General features: G+C 47.2%; 1 long non-coding RNA gene across 2 annotated transcripts; it reads right to left on the reverse strand.

Annotated features, from left to right (window-relative positions):
• Positions 1-3720: 3720 nt before the first annotated feature.
• Positions 3721-17038, reverse strand: LOC141417530 (uncharacterized). Of its 2 annotated transcripts, none has more exons than XR_012442167.1 (3): positions 16628-17038; positions 16480-16553; positions 3721-3974 (listed from the first exon to the last, which is right to left on the reverse strand). It is a non-coding gene; the product is annotated as an uncharacterized lncRNA (long non-coding RNA). The 2 variants fall into 2 exon arrangements; XR_012442168.1 differs by lacking the exon at positions 3721-3974 and adding an exon at positions 8042-11046.
• Between the last annotated feature and the right edge of the window lie 8950 nt (positions 17039-25988).

Here is a 25988-nt window from a genome sequence, read left to right on the forward strand (position 1 = left end):
CACCCTTTCCTTTGCCTTATATTATTTCCATCGATCGGGATTCCTCATTTGCGATCTTTTACTTCTGTCTTTTCTGACTTACTATTTGGTTTCTATCACCTTTTCAATAGTATATGTCCACCTCTTGGTTGTCCTTTTCTCCTTCCTCCATGTGTATTTCTTATACACATGCCCTCAAATACAAACACACATACACGCACACACACAATCTTCTACTTCTTGTATCTACAGAAATACTAATCCCTACTTGCCCTGTGAAGGTCAAGTTCAAGCTCTGCTATTGTCCCTCCCAGTCCCTACAGAGACCAGCTTCTCCTGGGTGTGTCCTCCTCACACTCAGTCTCCTAACCTCACAGAAAAGCCCAGATCAAAGGCTTTTTGCTCTCTCTCTCTGGACAGGAAGAGGTTGCACTTCAACTCCTTGAGAAACCTCTCCTCCATTTTTCTTTTCCTCCTCTTCCTTTATCTCTCCACACTGAACTTAGAACCAGGGTGCACTGAGAGGGAAATGAACATCTCATGAAGTGTCAAATGGTGCTTGATTCTCAAGCTGCATGAGATTGTTGTTCTTATCTCATGCATTTCACTGTGTCCACCCTGGTGTGTGTGTGTGTGTGTGTGTGTGTGTGTGTGTGTGTGTGTGTGTGTGTGAGGGTATGCACACACTCGTGCTCGCATCTGCCTTTCTGTGTGAGATAAATGTGTGCCTAACCCTTCCTGTAGGATCCTTGTTTGAGGAAATTGGAGAGGACGTTGTTGCCATGTATAGACTGTGTGACTGAGGTTAAGGTAAGTATGAGTGCACCTTTGCACAGATGTGTTTCTGAGCAGCATTTTTCAGAAAGCTATTGAGAAGTGTCTAGAAAAGGACATTTTCAGGAATGTGTATTCAATGGCACATATGAATTGAAGTGGGAGAAAATTTTTATTTGCATGGTCTGTGTGTAGGATGGGTTTTGGATGAAAAACAGAAAGCAAGCTTTCCTGTGCTTCCTAGAAGCATCCAAACTCTCTTTCAGGGGAACCCCTTAAAACAGCCAATTCCAGGGCAGCAGCAAATGTTCAAGGTGTGGACTCCCTCAGGAACTGACTTGTTTTCAAGAACCTCATTAAATGACTAAGAAAAGCGTCTTTGACCCTGCCCACCAGTTGCTCTAATCTCAAGGACACACTCACCAATTTCCTCTCTTGCCAGCAGAGCCTTTAAGCTCTTGACAGAAGGGATTGCTCCCTTTCCCATCTAAGGGATGGTCGGTGGCTCAGGGCAGCATCTAACCACAGTGGCCCTGAGTGTTCCTGGTCCCACTCATGGTCATAGACAGCTTACAAAAGAAGAGGGGAGAAAAAAGTAAAAGGTGCTTCTGTGAGTCTTTCCCTACGTTCCTGAAGAACCTGACAGTAGCCTTCTTAGGAGAGGGTTAGCCAGTCTAAGCCCACTGCAGCTCAGCACTGCAATGGGTAATGGGGAGGATCCCCTTCCTGCCCTGGGCCTCCATTTCCCCAGCCTCACTGCACCACCTTGTGGTTGATTTTTTCTATTACACTTCCTTATTCCTCCCCTGCCTCTTCCCAAATTAGCCCTTTAATGCCAAAATCTTCCTTGAAATGCTTAGTTGTTTGGTGTTCTGTGCTCAGTTATCCGAGGAGAATTCTGCTTAAGGAGTATCAGCATTTTAAGGGCTTACAATCATAAACAGAGTCTCCCATGTGGACATGAGCCCAGGCCTGGGCCTGTATATAAAACAATCACAGGTTAATGCTAAAGACCATGGGTCAGTGTATTTGGGGAAGGACCAGGAAGAAAATAGGGTAATAGCCAAAAGAATTCCAAATATTTAAAATTGTACTGAGAAAGGCCAAGGTGAGACCCTAACTCAGACAGTTGGGGTGATTCATCTACCTTTTTAACAGTAACCATCTAAAAATACAGAAGCAAGAGTCGGGCGCCTGAGCCTGGAGACTGTTTGCTTTTCATGCATAGACCCTCTGGCTACGAACGTTTTCCCACTCCATCTGTGCCTCTAAATCCTACCCATCCAAGGTGAACCCAAATTCCAAATCCATGGTGCTTTCTCTTATCTTTCTACCTGGAAATCTCCCTGTTAACTTCTGTTTAAACTCTCCCTGGGGCTGCATCCTTCTTCTTGGAGCATTGTCTGGTGCTTTATAGTGTATGCTAGTCACTTGTACATTTATTTGATGTCTTTATCAGGTGTAAACTCCGTTTGTGGAGGTGACGTATATTCATGTATATGTTCATGTGTATTCATGTATATTCATGCATATTCATCTGCATGTAGCTTACCTAATACTGTTGCCACCATAGTAAATGTTGAGCAGACCTCTTATTAAATGAAAAGGAATTTCTCCCCTTTCTATGGCTCAACTTAATATGATCGCTCCCAATAAGTCTCCGTGGCTTCCACTACCTCAAGTTGGATGGCAGGCCTTCTTGGTACTTAGAACATAGGCTCTTCTCACTATACTGCTGATAATACCCATTACAGCTGTCTTTCACTTGCTTCTCACCACTGGATGACAGGAAACACAGTATGTCTGAGGTCTCCAGTGCCTGGACCGTAGATGGCAAATAGGAACTTGGTAACTATTCAATGGATGAATAGAGACTTAATTGAAGGGTGGGTAGATACATGGAAATAAGAAAGAGAAGAAGGGCTTGAAGATGGTCTTTGAGATTCTTTAAGCTCTAATGTTTTATGATTACAGAGCTGTAAGTTCTTTTTTGAGGAAAAATAGTCCAAGATATTTGGAAAACAATACAGGGATCATGGTAGGGTGAAATGGTGATTTTTCTTCGATTAACATCCTTGGCTTCAGTAGGAGGTCTACTCCTCCCAGTCTGTGGGGAATTTCATGTTCCCTGGGCTAGGCCTGGCCCAGAACTTGGCAAGATCTCTGGGGCGTTCATCTTTTGTCACCCAGCCCTGGTAGGAGGGTGGGTAGGTGGGAGGGGAACTGTTTTGGGAAAGAGTGTTGGGGAGTGTTTATGTGCCTGATGAGTCAGGGCCACTGGAGCTGGGAGCCTTCCTCTCTGCTCGCCTCTCTGTGGGGGTAGTTCTCACCGGTGACGGGCGGAGGGTGGAGGATCACCAACTGTCTTTGGAAAGTTTGGAAAGTTTTCTTAGTCATAACTTATACTAAGTCAGCTGGAGCTTTATGTAACTGGGATTTTACTGTACAGATGAGCAAGGGGTGATGACATCAGAATGGCTCCCAGTACAGCTCTTACCTCTCCAGTCTCTTCTAACAACGAGAACCAGGAGTCTTGCCTGGTCCTAACAATGCAGCAGTTAGGGCATAAAAGACATAGATGTTTTATCCCTACTAGAAAAGAGTAGATTATTTTGTGAACCCCACAGGAATAGCTCAATGTCCTCTGGAGGCATTCTGTTCTCTTCCTTTAGTCCAACATTACATGGGGGAGTGAACATGAAGCCAGTCTTCCATAGCACCAGGGTTTACATGAGTCCAAGCTGCAGGCGATCATTTTCATGGCTGCAATTCCTTTCAGTACTGTTGGCAGATGCAGTCCATCTCTGTTCTCTTATCTCCTCACTCTCATGGAGAGAGAGATGTATCATTGGGTTTCCTTTCTCTGCCACCAAGACAATTTGCCTATCACAACCTGAGTTGTCAATGGCAGCTCCAGATAGGGCATAATATGTGTGTGCATGTGTGTGTATATGGAGAACAGTAGATAGGGAGAGAAAGAGAAAGAAGCAAGGGAGAGAAGTTTCCAGTTTGGAAGGAGTGAGGATGCTGGTGACTTACCTGACCACTGGGTCTTCTGGAAGAGATAGAAAAGCCCAGAGGTCTGTGGAAATTTCCATGGCCTTTTATAGGGTCTGTTCAAGGTGGCTGAAGGCATTCTGGAGTAACCCAGGTTGTCCTGTGTTACTAGTTGGAGGAAAAGCATTTTTTCTTTTGTCAGGTCCAGGATTTGGAGCCATAAGCTTTGGATAAAAAAAAAAATGGGGCATTGATTTTGTTAGAAGCAGAACACCAAGGAATAGAGTCATTGTAGCATCATGTCCAGCTACTCCCCAGACTAAGAAAGAATTGATGAATTTGAGAAACTAAGATGGAAAATGAGGATGAGTTTCCTGGCAGTGATGATGGCTGCTCTGGCCCAGTGGCCCAGAAAAGAAAATGTACTCCTGGACAGAGTTACAAAATCAGGACTTATGTGAACCAGCACACGCTGAGCAAGAATTAGCAAGAGGACTGTGGTAGAGGAGGAATAGCAGATGGTTTCTGGATCTTTCAGCCCATGTTCAGCCTTGGTCCTTCCTCAATGCCAGGAAGCTCCTTGGGATAAGATGGAGAAGCAAGAGAGTAGGACTCCTAAGTGGGCTCAACACTGAATAAGACCAGCTGAGAAAGAGAGTGAGGAGTTGGGGCAGCAAGGGAGGTTGTGTTTTGTTTCAGTCCTCAGGCTTCTGAGCCATGCTGGCATAGTGTGGGCACTGCTGGTGGACAGGTACAGAATGGTGGGCAGCGATCAAAGTGAGAGAAGACAATCTCTTCCTCTGCTTGAGTAACGAAGGACAGAGCCTCTCTGGGTTCCACTGAACTGAGAATCTAAGTAGAATGTTGGGGCTGGAGCTACCCTTGACTCCAGAAAGGAAGGCGAGAGGGCTAACAAGAGGGAGAATGGATGGAAGTTCCCCTGCACACCACCAGGTGACAGGCAGGGACAGCACTGAGATGGCTGGAGGCTGCAACCAGGGTGAAGGCAGGGCTAAGCTTTCTCTACAGTGAGATCTTTATTTAGGTTGCTTCTGAGCTTGTGATTAAGACCATGGTAGGCTCTACTCTCACACTCACATGTTGAGCCTCAAGTCACTAGAATTTCAAGCCCTCCCACCCCCTCCTGCCTTACCTTACAGTGTTGCAACATTTCCCATTGCTTCCAATAGATTATTTAGGGTTTGGGAAAAGTCTCAAATGAGCCACAGACTTGTGGACTTAGCACTTATCTCTGACCTGTATTCACCCTGTCTTATTCTTGGCTTGGATCTGTTCATATGATTGCTTGCCAAGGGCAAAGTCCTCCCTCATTAGTCTACAGCTGTTCCTACTCTCTCTTTGGACCTTAGATTCCATAGCCTGGGCCATGATGTTTCAGCTGCATTGCTGGGGCTTCTCACTACACAGCTTGAGGACCAGAGGAGGTCACAGAGCAGAGAGGCTGTGCCTGCCACCATCAAAACCACACCACTGACTGCAGAGCTCCACTGCTTACTAGTGGTTTGACCCCAAGCAAGTCTCTGAATGGCTCTGTTTTCACTTCTAGAGGGAAGACTGGTATATGACTTACCTTGCAAATGAATTGTGAGACTCAGAAGATATAATGCATGGATCTGAATCTGTTCTGTGGCATACCACATGGTAAGCTCACCACAGATGTTAACTCTTGTCTTTAACCACAACCAGCCTTACATGTCTAATCTTAACCACTCCAATCACAGACAGCGCTCCCAGCAATGCTGGACTTCTCAGTGCTCAGGCTCAGCCCCATTCTCATGCACATAAATGTCCTCCCACCTCCTTCACAGCCTCTCACACTCCTCCACTCCAGGCCTCAGTAAAATGCCGCCTCCTCCCTAAAGCTTTCCTTGATTGTTTCAACCCACACAGGTGGCTGCCTCATTGTTCTTCCAGCCAGTGCCTGGAAATTTTGCAGATCATAGAACTGCAAAACTTGAGAGCTAGAAGAGTCCTTCAAAATGACCCCAGTCATTGCTCTTAATCAGCAATCACTGACAAACAGCAAGCACATTGCCATAACATCTTTGTGGTACTCACCTCAGGCTTCACCAGTCACCAACTGACCCAGTCCCACTAAGCCTGCATGCTGCCTCAGACTCTTTCTTAACACAGTGGTCTGGGCAGACAGTCAGGCAGATCAGTCAGAAGTGCCACTGGGATCCACCATCCAGTTGATGAGAAGTTATTTTGATAGTGTTGGAGGGAGCTGGAGCTTTTGGAGGTGCATGGACTTGCTTCAGGCCCAAGGCACTGGGATAGAACTTGGTCTAATTACCATCCAGTGCTCCTTGTTCCATCCCAGGGACTTTAAAGTATTTTATATTTAATTGTCTTGATTCTTATCTACCTGTTAGTCTTACCTTCCAAATTAAAGTTGTAATATTCGTGAGCTAGGGACCAACACCTTAAATTGCTCTCATATTTTTCCCAGCACTAAGCACAAGACAGGAGAATCATACCTGCTGATGTACCCACTGCCTGGGCTTTCTCCTAATTCTTCTAACTTATCTTCAGAGCTCAGCTTCAAGGGGAATTGGGGTTTTAAGGAGCTCAGTCTGTCTGCAGCTCAAGTCTGCTCTAGATTTTCTGAGTTTCTCGTTTCTGCCCATGACTGCTACGGCAACTACGATCCCTTGAAAGATGAAATGTGTGCTGGACATCAGGAGCCCAGAGAGGTCATCTTTGATCTCTAGGTTGTCTTCTGAAGGTCTTTGAGATGCCTTCCTTCCTTTAGGACCTCACCATCATCATTAGATGATTAGATGTCTACCTTTCCTGGGTAACTTTGGGCAAGGTGATGGGTCTCTTGAAGGGTGGTCTTATGAGTATTAGCCAAAGCAATGGAGGGGCACAACCCAGGTTCAGATTGGTGAAGGTGCTTCCCCTCAACTATGACCCCTGGAGACCAGGTCCCCAGATGGAGTCTTCTCTTCATAAGCTACAAAAAGGCAGCATTGCCATCCACCCAGGCTAATAATAACTACAAGCCGTGCACACTTAGCTCTTGCTAACAGCTTTTCATGAAGTCTCTCATTTAAGGCCCTGTAAATATCCCTGTTTTACAGCTGTTTGGTGGGTACCCACATAGAAGGAATCTAGATCTTTTGAGAAAGGCAAAGACCTTTCCTTTCTACATGGAGTAAGAAGAGAGGCAGGTAATTCAAAACTCTTTGATATGAGAACCATAAAGCCAGAGATTAGTCAAAGAAGGACTGGAGCTTGGGTCTGTCAGCTGGGCAGATCTGATTTCTACCCCCTGACCCCCTGGTGCATTGATTCATTACTCATGATCCAGGCCAAACCTCTGCCCTGTTTGTTCTCTGTGAAGCCCCCCCCCCCGCCCCCGCCCCGCCACACACACACTGCCACTCTGGTCCTAGGAGGAAGAATTCCTGCTGAGTGCCTGTGCACACAGTTGAGGGGGCATATTTTGCCATGGCCAGTTGTGTGGGCACCTTCTTCCCTGCTAGCCTATCTGGGGCAGGAACTCTGCCCTTCTTTGTAGTGACCACTCTGAGTGCCTCACACCTAGCACTCGATCCCTAAGTGTTTGTGGACTGGAATGAAGTGAGTGTGTGACTGGATGGCTGACTCCTCCAGGAACTGATACCCTGCATCCCTGGACACCAGGAGTCACAGTGCCTCTGGGAAGATAAATGAGACACCAGAGTCCTTCCTCTTGGCTGGTACTGTCCCTCAACAGAGAACACAGCTTACGGAACAACACACAGCTGGATTTCAGTCCCCTTGGCTGGGACCTTTGAGCTGTGCATAAACTGTGGGTTCCAGGAACTAATGAAACTTGGGCTTGCTTTGATGCCTGTTATAATGGCCTTCCCACCTGGCCTCTCACAGTCTTCTAAGAGTGTGTGCAAGCAGGTGTGTCCTGCTGTAGGCCAGAGAAAACATGCTGTGGAACTGAGTGTGCTGGTCATATGCTGTGTGCATTTCTGGGTTGTGACACTGGGATGCCCATGTAGTCATGTCAACAGAGTCAAGGTCAAGACATTCCCCAGGCATTCCTGGAGAATGCAGTCCATCCCAGCCTTCTCCCCGGTTGGAATACCACCACTTGAAGCCACATTGGTTTTCAAGCAGATGTCCATAAGAGCTTCCTCTCCCTTCTCTGTCTTTCTGGGCTAGAGGAATGGCATTTGCAGGAGGAAGGCAGCATTAGGCCCCTGCCTAACCTCTCCAGGCATTTCCAGGTCCCCATAGCTGGATGACTGTGGTTTGGGGAGAAAGGAGATAAGTTATAAGAGAAGCCCAGCACAGCTGGTGTTTCTTCTACTGATCATCAGTAGAGAAAGGGAAAATGTCACAACTTTTGGGTAAGGAAGAAGGAGGCTGGGCAGAGAAGGGAGAAGACATGGGGCAGGATCCCTCCCTAAGACAGGAACTTAGGAATGTGCCTGTGGCTGTGTTCATGAGAATGTGCCCACCTGGAAGGGGGGGGGCACACCTATGATGACTACATGGGAGTGTCAGGGGAGGCAGTTGTAGATGTGACATGTACATAATGCATGACTACAGAGAATTTATCAGGTGACCTGTACAATCCCATTTCTGGTCTTATTATGTCTGCATAGAAGCATGGTATGACATGGATGTACCTAATACGATGAACTGCCCCACGTCTGTATCAGTGTGTCCCCTCTATGCACTCACAGTCTCCATATATGCATTTATCACTGTACCTCAAGGGGGTACTCACCTCTGAGCCTAAGCTTTAAATTAGCCTTCACACACATAGCATTCACTGCCCCCAAATCTCTTCATATTTGAGAAAGAAAGACAAGGGAAAAAAAGGGCCAAGAGACAAGAAGAGATTAAAAATAGCTGAATATAAGCTTTTCAGATCAGAAGGCTCCCTGTTTTCGTGAGTCACCAGTTTTCCAGACTGAACACATGCACACATGCAAACATCTACACACACAAACACAAACACCAGCCTGCCACCAAGTCACGCTCACATTGCTGCATGGGTGTCTTCTATTGCCTAAAGTCTTGTGGCCCGTGGGCCTCTGCAGAATGCTGTCTCTGAGCTCAAAAGGCATGAACTGGTGGCCAGCCTCCTGCAAACACATGAGCAAGTTCACCTTCCCTTCCCCAGCCTCTATGCTTTCTCAGTATTTCCTGCCCCTCCTCCTCCCTTGCAAAGGGGCTCAGCTGGAGGAGGATGGTCTTTATGTCCTACTAAAGTTACTCTGCCTTCTTCAGGAGGCCCTGATGCAAGAAAGGGCAGACAGACCTCTGCACATCATCTGTGGAGAGGACGCCATGCAAGATTTATGAATGTGTTTTGTTAATTGCATTAGCGACTCTGCAGGAGAATGGTGGTGTTGCTTTGGCCTTAAACAAGCTGAGCTCAACAGAGGCATCCATAGAGGAGACAGGACTAAAGCAGTGTTGTATGTGCATCCTGTGATCCTAGGGCCGCCATTTCTCTTTCCCTCCCCCGCCATCTTGTTAACCTGTAGCTCTGTCCCTGTCCTGTGTGCTGCCTCCATTTCAGCTTGGCAGGACCAGCTTTTTACTCTGAGGCTCTGTTAGTTGAAAGGCCTGGTTGGCAATCCTCTTTGAGAAGGCCATCTCCTCTTATCCTCTCTCCTCTTCCCCCACCTCCCTTTGTGTCCTTGCTGCTACCTTCACCCCCATCTTTGTGAAATCCAAGTCTGCTTACTTTAAGTGTTTCAATAACTTAGGCTCCAGAGGTCCTTCACTGGACCTCCAGCCCTGCCCCTATGCTCTTACAGTTTCCTGAGAGCCTGGACAGCTGTGGCTGCCTTTCTCTGTGTTATTGGGGCTCCTACACTCTTGGAGTGTAGGAATCATGGTCCTGCACCTTGTCAGAAGATGGGGAAGTGCAGGAATGCAAAGGTGATGGAGGCAGCTAGAGAGGATTTTCCTAACAAGTGGAACCAAGTCCAAAAGAGTGGCCAAGGTGCCCTGGACCTAGGAATCACCTCCCCCCCCACCCCGAGCCAGTGTTATGTGTCCAGGGCTACTCTGCACTTTTCAGTGGGAAGAGCAAGACCCATCTCACTTGGTGCTGCCTCAGCATGGCAACTCTGGGACTTATGTGCCCTGTCTGGGCTGGGATCTTAGCTGTGGCCTTGGCTATGTTTGGGATGCAGTTTTGCTTTCAGGCTGCCTGAGATAGAATTCAGGCCCCACTTTCTAGCTCTGTGAGTTTGATGAGTTAATGTCTTTGGGCCTTTCTTTCTTTAACTGTCAGAGAGAATAATAATACAATACCTACATCACAGGGTCCTCTTAGAACTTTAAACAGTGTCTGGAAGGGTGAGCGTGTCGTGAGTGTGTCATTAGTGTTGGATAACCCTGGTCAACCTGACTAGCTTTTCTGTGCTTCATTTCCCCCTCAGAAACACAGGGTTGATGAACCCCATCTTTTCCCTTAGGGAGTTTCTGAAAACGCAGCTGAGACATAGGCTTTAAGGCTGTCCCTTACCTGCCCTGATCTCTCCTGGTCTTTGCCCATTTGGGGGGCACTTGTCTCTGGCTACACATTCTGTCTCCTTCTGACGCTGAGTCCTCTTCAGAGATCTGGTCCAGCTGGGGCTGGACATGGGCAGAGGAGGCTATTTTTAGCTCCAGACAGAGGCAGCAGCTGTCCACCGCCTCTCTGAGCTCATCTCTCCACAGGCGGTTCTAGCTATCATGGGCGAGGCTGAGGAGAGGGAGGAGGGCTTGCCAACCAGCTCTGAGAACCAGAGAACCTGGATTCTTCTCTTCTTCCTCAGAAAGGGGCTCCTTCTGTCCCAGGTCGAGCTTCTCTCTGACTTGGCTCCTGTCCCTGCCCCTCATCCCACCACTTCTTAATCCCCTGTAGACTTAGTTGCTGAGCTGCAGAGTCTGCAAAGTGGGACAAGATGGGTGGGGACAAACACAACTGATAGAGGGGGAGGAGCTGGTGCCCAGGTCCAGCCTGATCCTGATCAGGCTTAGAGCACTTCTCTTTTTTACAACTGTGAGCACAGACTTCCAAGGTGCGGGCTCTGAGACAATGAGCTTTGTAGGTCTCTTCTCTTTGGGGGCACGGGGATATCAAGTCAAACTGAGCACATCTGCACCAGGCCCTCCATCTCTAGAGCAGCCAGCTTCTAGGGCGCTTGGGCAGCCCTGATGCCCAGCCTGAGCTGCAGCATGAGGTGAGGTCTGGACTCTGGATTTGGGCGCGTAGCCCTTGATTTCTCTAAGGTGGTCCATCTGTAACAGTAAGCCAAAAAGATCCTGAAACAGAGAATGACAAAATAATTCTTGCAATTCTTGTCTCAGGGTTCTCTAATGACAGTAATTCCTATGATTGTTGGAGACCAAGTAGGAGTGGTCACATACTGTGCAGATGAATAAATCAATCAAATTTGCACCTATTATGACCAGGCACCAATACAGGCTCTAAGGTATCTTAGATAGGTGAACAAATAAGACAATAACCCCACCCTGGAGCATGGATGCTCTTTCATATTGCAAAATAGATAATCATAACTCTAGGAAACAATAGCACACCCTGTTTAGGTCCCTGAATGCTGCTAAGGTGCCTAGCAACTGATTGCTGGGATCATATTTCTTGGAAGCCTGGATTCCTGATGCTTTGAGACAATGATTCTTAACCTTGTCTACATACAGCATCTCTTCATAAATCAATTAAAGCTGTGAACCCAACGTCAGAAAAATGTCCAGAGTGCAAACACTTGACATTTGAGGGTCTGTGAGGGTCTGTGAGTTCCAGGAAGCTCACACATGGACTTAGAGTTTAGACTCCCTCCGTGCTGTAAAATGGAAGGCTCGGCTTGCACTGGCGGATCTATCACTGCATTTCCCAGCAAGAGCTATGCAGCTGAATTTTAATCACAGAATTCTACTAGAGCAGATTAGAGGAAGCCAGCCACTACGGAGCCTTCTGAAAAATTTCTAAGTTCTACCAAATGGCAAAAAATAATTGCAAGAATCCTAACATGTTAAAACTATCATTGTAGCTTCAAATGAGTTCTGTGACCTTGACCGAGTCTTTTCCTTTCTTTGGAGTCTCAGTTTTCTTGTGAAATGAGGTGGGAAGAGGGGACTAGGAAATTGAAGTAGAGCTGAAGTCCTTCCAGCTCTGCTCTGTCCCAAGTCGCTATCCTGTCACACAGTTGTGTCCTCTACTGAAGGTGAAAGGGGAGAAAGCGAGCCCAGTCTCAGGTGTGGCAATTCTTAGGGGTGGGGACCTGAGTCCTGGAAAGAACTCCCTGCTGCCTTCAGTGGTGACACTCTCAGTACTTCCAACCCCTCCCCCCCCTCTCCCCCCACACCCTCTTTCCGCCCTCCTCCTTCCTCCTCCTGCGGCTGAGGCTGAGGCGACTGCTGGAGCCAAGGCTGCGGAGGTTGCTACTGGGCTTTAGGATTTTAGCACCCTGTTCTGTGATTAAAGCTGATGCTGCCTTTGCTCTGGCAGAGGTTACAGATTATAAATCTCAGTTCCATGGGGAAAGGCTCAGTACAGCCTAAAAACACCTGGAGATGGAGGAGAGGTGGGGTTTTTCTGTGGTGACCGGGGATAGCCTCCCTGGGCAGCTAGCCGAGTGTGTGGGCATGAAGAACGGCCTCTCTGCCTCTCTGGGACTCGGCATTCATTTGGGAAGAGGCACTAAGGACAGCTAGAGAGCTACAGTCACACTGCTCAGAGGAGACCTGCCTCACTGGTTCTCTGGTTGGGATGCCTTGTGGAAGGCAGAGAAGGCTAGAGAGTGGCAGCCTGTGTGCTCTGTGGTCTGGGCTGCTTCCTGTGGGGATCTCAGGGGTGTAGACCAGGGTATTTCCTTCTGTCTCCCTCAGAGCGTAAGCTTGTGGGCCTGACCATGGCTTTAACACAGATGGGGTGGGCTCAGAATCTGATCAGGATTGGGTTTAAGGCATTGAGGGGTGGGCTTGGACGCTTCAGGCTCCAAGCCTAAGAACTGTTAACTCCTAGTCCCTCCTTTGGAATCCACGCCACCTTTTCTTTCCTCTTTCTCAGGGCCTCCTCACCACCTCCAGACCAGAATTTATTTATTTATTTATTTTTTTTCCAGACCAGAATTTAAATGTTATTAGCCATAATTGATCTGTCCAGGACTGAGGTTTCTCCTGTCCTCTGCGGAACTGGGAGGGGAATGGGGTGGAGGTGCTGCAAGGTGGCACAGGCTCTGCCAGAGCTGCCTGGCCTAAGAATGCTCATTAGTTTGTCCTAGGGAGCAAGGCCTTCTAAGAAATCCTCTGCAAGGACAGAGATCACTGCTGGTAGAGTCTTAGGGGAACCCCAGGAAATCCCCTCCTAGAGCTGGTGCTACTGTTCAGCACCAAGTAGACAAGTTTATCCTCACATACACATTCTTGAACCTGTTTGCAGAATTTTTCTCTTATAGTCACCCCCCAAAATATCCAGGAATCCTGCTCATATCTCTAAACAAATACATCCTTGTCTTCCCTTTTTATCCTCTAGGTTCGTGCCTATTCCATCAATACTTATGTTCACATACACAGTTATCCCAGACTCACGCACAAGCCCATTCCCAAAACTTTCTTATGAACACATACAATAGATGTACGTATGTATGTACACACATATGCACATCTGTGTACACAGAAACGATAGCCTTCACACACTCTGCACAGTCAGAGGGCCATGCCCCTCCCCCAGACTTGGTCTCCTGCCACGACTGCCACACAGGTTCATGCCCCACAGCAGGCCACACTCTTCTATTCTCCTAGCCATGCCCCCTCCATCCAGGCCCACCTGTCAGGAGACAGCCCAGTTCATCACACAATTGCCCACTCTCCATTTTTCATTCCTTCCTTAAGCAGCTATCTGTGGGTGGAAGCCTCTATCCCTAGTCACTTGTCGGTGTCTCTTCATTTTGAGGTAAGAATGTAAAGCAGAGTGATGCAGGGAAAGAATTGTTCTACTAGGTGTCCAGGCACCCGGGCTCTCAGATTAGCTGGGTTCATAATAAACTATTTTGCTCACTTGTTTTTGTAAACTTTCACATGCCTTGGGAGGCCTTCCATAAATAGATATTCAAATCCTGCCTCAGTTTCCTCATCCATAAAATCAATTAACCTACTGCCTGCTTTATCTGCATCATGGCAGTGTTGTGGGAATCAAATCTAACATATAAGAAAGCAGCCTTGGAAGTGTAATGTGTGTGTTAATGTGGGCTATAAGGGCAGGCAATTTGTTTCATGTGCGACTTGGCAAAATTAGAGGCAGCATTTTTCTGGTATGAGTTCACGCTAGTGCTGGTCTTGCCAAGAAACCCTTAGTCTAGGTCTCAATGAGTCAAAGTAGAAATTTCATTCCCAGGTCCTTCTTTCCTTTTGCTAGTGTCACCCTTGTTCTCCATTTTGTCTGCCCCATAAATATTATGGCTACAGAGCTAGCAGCTTAGTGAGGGCCAAGAGTGCCCTGGCACTGAGCTGAGCATCTGCCCTGGGCACGTGGGCACATGTGGGCCTGGCTCCCAGGCTGCTGAGGGCTTGCACCTGGGAAAGCTCCTCTCTGCTCCTGGGCACTGGGGCTATGCCAACAGTCCAGCTGAGTCCAGACAAGAGGCCCTGTGGTGTGGTGGTTCACAGATCAGGTTGTGGCTGGTTCTTGCACCTGTGCTATCCCAGACAGGTATGGGGCTGCTAGAGGATAACCCTCTCATATCTTGACATCTAAGACAGGCATGGGAAAGCAGATTTTTGCCTAGCCAAAAGGCTGGAGCTCTCCTAGACACAGTGGCTAGCATGGGATGAGAAAGCAGGAAGGGAGGCAGAAAGCTGGAGCCAATGCCAACTTTGGAAAGAAGCCAGCGGCTGGCACAGGGCTGGCTTATGTCCAGTATAAGCATGTGAGAGGTGAAAGGACCATTCTGCAGGAGTGCTGGCTGGTGTTAGGGCTTAGAACAGGCTCAGATTCAGTTCAGAGCCTTTATTCCCTTAACTCAGCAGACCCAAGGCGCTGCTTATTGCCCTCAGTTACTCTCAGGAGCAGCATTCAGAGAAGAAATTCCAGTGGGACACCCCTACTCAGGAGCACATTCGAGCATTTCTGGACATGCTGGTGGGGTGGATGAGAGTCTGAGGCTGGGATACCAGGAAATTGGGCTCCCACAGAACCACAGGGCTTCCCTAAATGAATGTAGGAATGAGTGTGGATGGGGTGGACCAGGCCCAGGTGAGTTAAGCCCATGCCCTGTCCAGGTCCTGATTTCTGCAGCAGTGACTGGGTGATCTTCCTTCTCCCCCAGTTCTGCAGCAAGCACCTGGCTTCTAGCAGGGTTGGCAATGAGCAAAGGCCACCAGGGCCTAGAAGCAGAGACTGGTCTGGGGGTGGAGCCTGGAAACTCCGCAAAGCTGCAGCCTGGCTCCACCCCTCCCTGCCTGGAGCTCAAAAGGATGACATCACCCAGACGGAGAACTCCAGCCTAGATGGGCTTCTAGCAGGGAAGCCGGCCCCTGCAGAGCTCAAGGACTTCCTGAGCATGCTGCAATCCTCTGTTCCTCTCTGGAATCAGTTCAGCTTTAGGGGCTTTGCTCTGGGGACTTGGAGATGGCACCTGGCTATTCAGAGTTCCAGGAGACTGTTTCTTCAATGGAGACCAATCCCTTGGGCAACCGGCCTAAGCACTTCTCCCCACCCTGCCAAATGCCTCTTTTCCCTGCCAGCACTAGATGCAGCTCCATTTCTCTGAGACTCCATGGAGGATTAGATCACTAATTCTGACCAGGCAGCAGTCAGTCACAGCAAAACCCATGTCCCCCTCCCTGTAGGCCCATGTCCCCTCCCCCAGTCCAAACCCTACTGGGTGCTTGTGTTGCCTGCTTGCGAAGCATATGCTTGGCTGGTTGCTTGGTGTCTGCTGTTTATCCGTCTCTTCCTACTTAACTTCTGTTTCTTCTTGGCCCATCTGGCTCCCATGGTACCTGTCTTTCACTCATACTGCGCCTGCACTGGATACTGCATTCTCTGCCCCCTTTCTCTTCCTACCACCTTTCTTCCCAGGAGTTGGGGTCTCTTGACCAACTGAACACCTTTGGGGCCACTGAACACCTTTGACCTTAGATGAAGGTTCAGTGAAGAGCTGCTCCAGGCACAGGGAGGAGATTGCTGGTGTCACTGCAGTCTTCTGGAGATGCTACTGGGAGGGGGTTGAGGTCACTAGGTGAGGGACAGTGTCTTGGACAACTAGTTCTGGAGGAAACACTCTTCTGCTTAGCCTGGGAGAGCCTCCTTCCTACTGAAAGAGATTCTTGGGTGGGCCATCTCCCACATCAGAGGTAGCAGATACTGCTTTGCAGCAATGAGAGGAAAGCCCCAAAGTAGGCAGCAGCTGGAGGGAATGAGGTCGGGAAAGCCCAACTTTCTTTGACCCAAGGTCCACTCAGCTCCTTTAAGGAACTCAAAAGGGGCTGTGGCAGTCTGGTGGCTTGGGCTGTGGCAAGGGACTGCAGACCCCCTCAGCAAGACAGCCAGGAGAGAAAGGGATTTGGGAAGGCAAAAAAAAAAAAGCCTGCATGCCCTCCCCTTTGCCAGCAGTGCTGCTAGAGACCCTCCCCACATGGTAGCCCTAGCTTCTTGGCACTAGCTCTGGCGCTCAGTCCTGTCTCCCCTTCCTGAGTCCTCCCACCAGCGTGCATACCCTTTTGGATCATACTCACCCTTCCAACGCAGCTTGCTTCCTTCCGGGCATGAGGTGGCTGGCTGCTCCTGGCTTCCCTGGGGTTCACGAGGCCTGGGGAATGAAGACAGAGCAGGTGGGTGGAGACTGGAGGATGGTGGAGAAGAAATGGAGCCACCATGACTCACCTGCCTCTCTGGACCTGAGTTGCTCCCCCAGGCTAAGGCTGGCTGCCAAAGACGCTGTGCTGGGCCCAGAGTCAACAAGGATGCACGTGCTCAGGACCATCAGCTCCTGCTCTCGTCAAAGCATCTGCTTCACTCGGAAATCCACAGGGCTCGGCTGCCAGGCCTCTCTGTGTGCCCACTCTGTAGCTCTGTTCTCTGTCTCGTTGTTCCATCTGCCTGCTCCACCGGCTGCCTGGCTCGGCAACTCTCGGCCTCCTTACTGCTCTCCCAGAACCTTTTCTCTGCTCTTCATTTCTCCTCATCCTTTCTGTCTATCCCTATCCAACCACATTCATGCCCTGGTCCCTGAGGTCTTGGTCTCTTTTCTTCCTTTGTCATTATCTATCATTTTGTCATTTTTCCTTTTACTTTTCTGTGGTTTCATATTCATCGCTCTCTCTCATCCATATTCAATAGCTCCTTGAAAATTCACCAACGTTATTTTACATGTGAAGAGCCTACATGTGCTTTAGGAACGACTTCTCAATCTTGAACTCTAGGATCCTGTCTCACAGCACAGTCCTGACTGTCTAAATGTCTGTGAACCCTCCTACTTTCCACTCAAGCATATCTCACTCTGAAAAGGCTCCTCTTCTGTCATGACAGAAGGGTGCCTGTTCAAGTGTGTTGAGTGACAGTATGTCAAGGCCCACAAACAAGCCACAGCAACTTGCGCAGGTAACACTGTGGAGGACATGGAGTGTCTCCCCTCTAAGGAACCTGAGGAGTCCGGCCCTGGAAATAAACTTAGGATCCAAAATGTCTTATCCTTTGGTGCTTTTACAATCCTTTTACATCTGCTCTATTATCCCCTGACTGCTCTCATGGGAACTTCAGAAATGAAGAAACCGCAGTGTGCAGACTGGAAGTCATTCCACCAGCACTGTAGTTTCTGAATTCTCAGCCTTGACTGTGGCAGGTAAATGAATAGAAAGAGTTGGGAAAGACATGGAACATGACAGCTCAAGGACTAGAGAGTTAAGAAGCCAAGTAGAACCTGCCTCAGCCCCAGGGGAGGGGCAGTGGTGATGGAGAATGGAAAGAGAGAGAGAGAGAGAGAGAGAGAGAGAGAGAGGAGTGGTAGGCTTCTCTGCCTCTGGTGCTTGTTTCCACTTGCCCATTGATTTCATGACCACTGCAGTAGGGGGTGGAGGGATTTTGGGTCTTCTTTCCTCACACACTATGTGCCATGTCACTCCCCAGGCCTTAAGGTTTCTCCATCTTCTGTTTCTGCCTGGCGTCATGGTTCTTCCCTTCTTTATTCTTCTTGCTCCTTCTCACCTTCTAGTTACCTGCCTGTCCTTCCTCTATGTCCTTGAGGCCCAGCCTCTTCCACCTTCCCCATTCCTGACCTATCTTTTCTTCCCATCTGCTTCCTCCTTAGCCCAACTCTCTGGCATTTGTTTTCTCACCGCCAAAGAAGCCAGCATAGTTTCATGGTAGCCATGGTAGTCACAGCAGCTCCTGTGCACCTCTCCTTTAGGAACAATGGGGTTGTAGGCTCACCCCTCATCCAACTCACATCTGTGACAGGATTGCTTTCCAGATGCATGTACTCATTTGGGACCCCACTCTGGGATGCCTGGCAGCTGTGAGTTAACAGATTTCCTCTTCTCCAGGGAGAGTCCCTGACACTTCCTCCCCTGCCTACAAACACTAGTTTCCATGGCCAAAGATAGTGGGTCAACCCTGAGTTTATTTCTGTTGCCCTCATTTGGTTTTTCTCCTGTAACCAGCAGCTTCCTGGTTTTTACATTGGTGCTCCTGGATTATTGTCCTAATGTTTTTTCTGAATTTTTCAATTTTTGTTCTGTCCAGGAAAAAAATCTATCCTAACAAACTCTCAGAAACAAACTATCGGGCTTAACCTTCGATCCCATGGCAGAGGGCCCTAACGCCACTTTGCCTGGTGGCCAAGGAGAGTCCCTGGCTTCCTTTTATCTGCAATCCTCCTTCCTTTGTGGTACCCGAATCTCATCATGTTGAACTCCAGGTTCTTGGGCAATTCAGATGATGTGACATTTTAGGGGAGTGGTGAACACATTGGGAAAAGCAATTCCTCTCTCTAGTTTCAGGTGGAGGACTGTGGGGAGACAGAAAAAGTAGCATCTAGGGCTGAAAGAGATTGGTGAATTCCCAGCTCAGCCCAGCTGGTCCCCTGTGAGGTCTTGGGCCATTCATTAAATCTCTCTGAGACTCAAGTTCTTATCTATCAAGAAGGAGTAATAATAATCCTCTTTCACTGCACTGTTAAGAAGATTAAATGAGGAACTATCAGTGCAAGTCCTTCTGCAATGTAAAGAGCTCTGGAGAAGTTGTTATTGACAGAGCAGAGGTGGAGTGTTTAGGTGTCAGGACTAAAAGAAGAGAAGAGCCAGCAAGCAGCACTTGCCCTCTACAAGGCTTAGAGAGGAAATTTGGAAAAGGAATCCAAGAACTCAGAAACACCTTGAAGCCCTGAGCCTCCAGACAGGAAGAAGCAGACCTCCATTGCTCTCCAACCTCCATCTGCTCAGAGGGCCATCATTTGCTTGCACAGACCCTGTGTTGTGTTGCAGAGATGCAGGAACTTGGTTGTTTTATCAGGGTATGAAGGTGATGCCCTGGAAGGATAGGGCATGGATATGCATCTGAGAACCAAGCACTGATGTCCTAGAGAAGCTTGACTTTCTCCATGGATGAGAAAGCAGAAGACAGGATCAGGCTCAGAGATAGACACCCAAAACATGATATAACTATAAAATTAACAACCAAAGTGGGAAAAAGAAACATTATAACATAAAAGGCATTAAAAAATCCTTTATCCTCTTCACTGCATGAGGGCAGCAGGCTGCCTTTAATGTCCCTGTCTCTGTTGTATCCTCTCGGAATTGTAAGTTCCTCTAGGACAAGGACCTTGTCATTTTGGATTACATTTCTGTGCAGTGCCTTGCAGACACATCCACTTAATACATATTACTTGACTGAGTGATTGGAAAAGAGCAGGAACAAAGAGAGAGGGAAATCAGAGGTGAGCTGTTTTTATGTAATCCATTGTGTAGACGACCTGAGCATCCGAGCTTTGGTACTCATCAGGGCACAATTTAAATTCAACTTCCTGCCTGAAAAGAAAAGAAGTCCTAACAGCAACAAGCCAACTGCTTGTAGTCTTTCTATCCTGGCAGACAGGGTCTGGATAGGATAGGGACATCAGACTGCTGGGGTGGAGGGCATAGCTGACTAAGGGCAGAGAGATGTGGAATAGATTTAAGGAGCTACAGAGTTCAGAGAACAACTTAGAACATTAGATTGGACTAATTGGTCAAATAACTAAAAAAGGGAAAGCTGAGGCTCAAAGGCTAAAAGACTTGCTCAAGACATCCACTGTTGGTGTCAGAACTGGGAACAGAACAGGCTCTTCTGATTCCCAATCCTGAGCTCTTTCAAACACTACAAACTACTTCCTAAGAATTGGTCCCCAAAAGGGATATGACCCCCAAAATAGACTCAGCTTGAAATCTACTTCTGTCCACTCCTCTTCAACATAGTACTGGAATTCCTAGCCAGAGCAATTAGGCAAGAAGAAGGAATAAAAGGAATACAAACAGGTAAAGAAACTGTCAAAATATCCCTATTTGCAGATGACATGATCCTATACCTTAAAGACCCAAAAAACTCTACTCAGAAGCTTCTAGACATCATCAATAGCTATAGCAAGGTAGCAGGATATAAAATCAACATAGAAAAATCATTAGCATTTCTATACACTAACAATGAGCAAACGGAAAAAGAATGTATGAAAACAATTCCATTTACAGTAGCCTCAAAAAAAATCAAATACCTAGGTGTAAATCTCACAAAAGATGTGAAAGACCTCTACAAGGAAAACTATACACTTCTGAAGAAAGAGATTGAGGAAGACTATAGAAAGTGGAGAGATCTCCCATGCTCATGGATTGGTAGAACCAACATAGTAAAAATGTCGATACTCCCCAAAGTAATCTACATGTTTAATGCAATTCCCATCAAAATTCCAATGACATTCATTAAAGAGATTGAAAAGTCTACTGTGAAATTTATATGGAAACACAAGAGGCCACGAATAGCCAAGGCAATACTCAGTCAAAAGAACAATGCAGGAGGTATCACAATACCTGACTTCAAACTATATTACAAAGCAATAACAATAAAAACAGCATGGTACTGGCACAAAAACAGACATGAAGACCAGTGGAACAGAATAGAGGATCCAGATATGAAGCCACACAACTATAAGCAACTTATCTTTGACAAAGGAGCTAAAAATATACGATGGAGAAATAGCAGCCTCTTCAACAAAAACTGCTGGGAAAACTGGTTAGCAGTCTGCAAAAAACTGAAACTAGATCCATGTATATCACCCTATACCAAGATTAACTCAAAATGGATCAAGGATCTTAATATCAGACCACAAACTCTTAAGTTGATACAGGAAAGAGTAGGAAATACTCTGGAGTTAGTAGGTATAGGTAAGAACTTTCTCAATGAAACCCCAGCAGCACAGCAACTAAGAGATAGCATAGATAAATGGGACCTCATAAAACTAAAAAGCTTCTGTTCATCAAAAGAAATGGTCTCTAAACTGAAGAGAACACCCACAGAGTGGGAGAAAATATTTGCCAACTATACATCAGACAAAGGACTGATAACCAGAATATATAGGGAACTTAAAAAACTAAATTCTCCCAAAACTAATGAACCAATAAAGAAATGGGCAAGTGAACTAAACAGAACTTTCTCAAAAGGAGAAATTCAAATGGCCAGAAAACACATGAAAAAATGCTCACCATCTCTAGCAATAAAGGAAATGCAAATTAAAACCACGCTAAGATTCCACCTCACCCCTGTTAGAATAGCCATCATCAGCAACACCACCAACAACAGGTGTTGGCGAGGATGCGGGGAAAAAGGAACCCTCTTACACTGTTGGTGGGAATGTAGACTAGTACAACCACTCTGGAAAAAAATTTGGAGGCTACTTAAAAAGCTAGACATCGATCTACCATTTGATCCAGTAATACCACTCTTGGGGATATATCCAAAAGACTGTGACACAGGTTACTCCAGAGGCACCTGCACACCCATGTTTATTGCGGCACTATTCACAATAGCCAAGTTATGGAAACAGCCAAGATGCCCCACCACTGATGAATGGATTAAGAAAATGTGGTATCTATACACAATGGAATTGTATGCATTCATGAAGAAGAACGAAATGTTATCATTCGCTGGTAAATGGATGGAATTGGAGAACATCATTCTGAGTGAGGTTAGCCTGGCCCAAAAGACCAAAAATTGTATGTTCTCCCTCATATGTGGACATTAGATCAAGGGCAAACACAACAAGGGGATTGGACTATGAGCATATGATAAAAGCGAGAGCACACAAGGGAGGGGTGAGGATAGGTAAGACACCTAAAAAATTAGCTAGCATTTGTTGCCCTCAATGCAGAGAAACTAAAGCAGATACCTTAAAGCAACTGAGGCCAATAGGAAAAGGGGAACAGGTACTCGAGAAAAGGTTAGATCAAAAAGAATTAACCTAGAAGGTAACACCCACACACAGGAAATCAATGTGAGTCAATGTCCTGTATAGCTATCCTTATCTCAACCAGCAAAAACCCTTGTTCCTTCTTATTATTGCTTATACTCTCTCTACAACAAATTAGAAATAAGGGCAAAATAGTTTCTGCTTGGTATTTAGGGGGGGTAGAGGGAGGGGGCGAAGTGGGTGGTAAGGGAGGGGGTGGGGGCAGAGGGGAGAAATGAACCAAGCCTTGTATGCACATATGAATAATAAAAGAAAAAGGAAGAAAAAAAAAAAAAGAAATCTACTTCTGGCTTGGACATGGAAGGCCAGACAGGCTAAGTGAGTCCATCTCAGAGAATGAAAATGGTATATTAAGGACCCATGCTTCTCAGATCCCTTCTTCCCACAGGATCCCAGCAGGGGCTACAGATGTGAGAACATACCCCAAGGAAGCACAGATCAGAGAAGAAAGTTTGTGGAGGGCACAGCTTGGCTCAGAGCCAGGTTTCTTTGATGACTCCCCTTGACACTAGAACTCAGGAGGATCCCACTCTCTCTTCTGCCTGTAGTTGGAGAAAGAGGAGGGCTGAGAGCCTTGTTCTGGCTTCTGTCTTACTGGTCTCCTGCTTGGACTGAGCCATAGGGTAAGAAGAATGGGAAAGAGAAATAAAAATAGCCAGGGGATGAAAGATCCCCATCTGCTGTGTGGGCAAGGGAGCCCGGAGGAAGAAATTGCGCTACTTGGACTTCCAGCATCGAGGGTGAATCAGGGATTTCTGGCTTTACTAGAGGATCAGACAGTGTCTGCAGGAGGTCAGAGGGTAGAAAAGAAACAGTAGAGCCTCTGGAGCCACTTAAGTTTGGGCATATGTCCTCTATGGCCTAATTCAAGTTACCTGGCCTCAGTGAACTCAGTTTCTCACTCCAGAGTTATTGTAAAGCTATACAAATAAATATGTTAGGCTCCTTATGACTACAAAATGCAAGTTCTCTTCTTTTCCATAATCCCAACCAGGCCCGCTACTTTCCTTTGTTCTCTGAGCTTCTGAGAGCAGAGTTGACCAGGCAGCCTCCCTGGCTGCTTTGGCAGTAGAGGGTTCAATGTGTCCCACTGAGGGTCCTCTTCCTCAGGAGCTTCCTGGAGTCATGACCAGGCCACTGGAGTGGGTCACAGATAAGCAATTGTCTTTAAAACAACTATGCAAAGTGATCCCAACAACAGATGGAGGGCCAATGGAGGATGGACTGCTGCTCTAAGAGCTTGTGTTTTAAGAAATGTGGTTAGAGAAGGGCATGTAGCCCCTGGTCCCCGAACCCCAAAGTGTGCACTTAGGTGCTTGCTTTAGTCGAGTGATGACCACATTTGCTAGGCCTTGGGCAACCTCTGCTGTCCCTTCAGTGAGAAGGAACTGTGAGCAGCCAAACATGCTCAGAGTTCAGCTTTACTACTTTGTGGCTGTGTGATATTGGTGAGTAATTTAATTCTCTGAGACTCAGTTTCCTCATCTGTAAAAAGAAAACAATACCTCACTTAAAAGTTTGCTTTGAAGATTAAGTTGATATAGGCTCAATATTTAATCGTCACTCAGTAAAGGGTGACAAGGATGGAGCTTTTGAGGCTGATAATGTTAAATCTCATCCACAACTAGAACAGTGAATTGGTGGTCTTGGGATTGTGGCAAGGCTGTAAGCTGCGTCAGTAGCCTCTGACTTCACCTACCTGTTTGCCTCATTTACACTGGAGCCAGTGACCATTCATTCCCAACCCTCATCCTTATAACCCTTCCCAGCCACATTCACATCTTCAGAATGACTGTGCTAGACGTGACCAGGTATTGCCTGGCTGCAGGCTTACCTGGGGCATAAGCAGTAGATCTTCTTCTTAGGATGGCTTTTGGACAAGAAGATGGAGCTCATAGGCAGAGACCCCAGCAGAGGAACAGTCATCTCTGTGTTTGGGGCTGCTTACCCAGCATTCAGGCCCTGTACTTGGGAGCTGGCTTATACCTCATCCCTGGCCTCTCTGCCTCCTGGGCAGCCTGCTTAGTGGCTGCTCTTTGCCCATTTGCCCCTTTGCCCACTCATAGCAGACCCTTTCATACCTCAATTAGCCACTTAGGGAAAAGAAAGCGCAAATGCAGGCTGGGGAACCTGTCCAGCCCATGATGAATAGCTTCCCAAGCCTGCTGTTGCCATGGCAGCCAGCTGGGAACACGGTTTCCAGGGCCTAAGGCTCTCAGACACAGGGAGGGATTGCTGCCCTGCTGGGCTGCCCACTCTCTCCCCCCACCTTGGCCTCCCTGCTCTCCTAGCAACAGCCATCACCATTGCCATCGCAACCACTGCCACAGCTTCTGTGCTGACCAGGGGCAGTGTCCAGGGAGGAGAACCAGTGTGTATGTGTGTGTGTGTGTGTGTGTACCTAGTACAAAGTTGGAGAGGTAAAGGAAAGCAAATATTTGGCAATCTGAGCCATGATAATAATTATAAGGTTGTAAGGATGCTTCCTGATTGTGAGGAAGAGAGGCTCATCACTGGGCTTGGTGAGCTGATGACCATTCGGAATTTGTAAGAGAGTGCTTGTCTATCTTGGTATCTGTGGACTTCTCTGGAAAAATGGTCTGTAGTTTCATTAGATTCTCAAAGATGACAAGATCCCTAGTAGGTAAGAACCTTAATTAAAAAGGTTTTTGTTTTTCAGAACCAGAATGATCTCAAGGATGGGTCACAAGGCAGGCCTGAGAGGATGCTTAGGGAAAAGAACCAGTGCAACATGAGGTAAAGCATGTGACATGCTGCCCTGGAGGCTGCTCTAACCCACAGGGTCCCCAAGACCTAGTGCTTTCTCCACTGTGGTCCTCTAGAAAGAGGGCATGGGAAGTCTTTCTCCTGACACATTCTCTCCTTGCCTTCCTGTCCCTCACATCTTTGCCTAGACATTAGTTATGCTACCAGTCAGGGTTCACTTTGTGCCAGACCCTGACTTCCATGTTTTATATACACTATCCACACTATAGCCTTTGGCTCTCACTCAACACCATGAAGAAGGTTCTCTTCATATTGCTACTTCAAAGATGAAAATATTGGGACAAAAAAATCTTAAGTGGTCTGCCCAAGTTTACAGATTTCAAACTTGGAGAACTTAGAAGACAGTACAATAGCTAGGACGACAGTCCTGGACAATAGAGCTTGAATCTGACCCCAGCTCAACTATGAGCGAGGTGACCCAGCTCATTTAAGTCACAGCTCAATTTGAGGGTACAGATAATTCCTACCCCAATGGACAGTATGAGAGTTAAGTGAATTGAAACTGTGCTTGAAAAGTGCTCAGAACAGTATCTATCACACACACACACACACACACACACACACACACACACACAGAGTACATGCACACATGTTCACACACCCAGAGTTAAACAGAGTGGGATTCAACCGTAAGTCTGCCTAATTCTAAAGTTCACGTACTACCAAAGAGGGTTTTTGTGCAGGAGGGGAGAGTTTCACAATCCTAGCATGACAGTTGGGTCCTGGTATAATGGAGGAACACAGCTCTGAACTCAACACTGCTGCTGTAAGAGAGCCTGGGTAAACTGTTCAGGCAGGTCAAACCTCAATTTCCTTTTCTCTAGAAAACAGGGATAGTGATGCCGTTATGTTTTCTCAGATGATAATTGTACAGTAGTCACCACTGATTACACAAAGATGAAATGAAACAATCTCTCAGGAAGTTCTTTGTAATCCACACATGCCAAAGAAATGTTCTTGATGTCC

The sequence above is a fragment of the Castor canadensis genome, chromosome 2 (assembly GCF_047511655.1).
Source record: "Castor canadensis chromosome 2, mCasCan1.hap1v2, whole genome shotgun sequence".
NCBI classification, from domain to species: domain Eukaryota; kingdom Metazoa; phylum Chordata; class Mammalia; order Rodentia; family Castoridae; genus Castor; species Castor canadensis.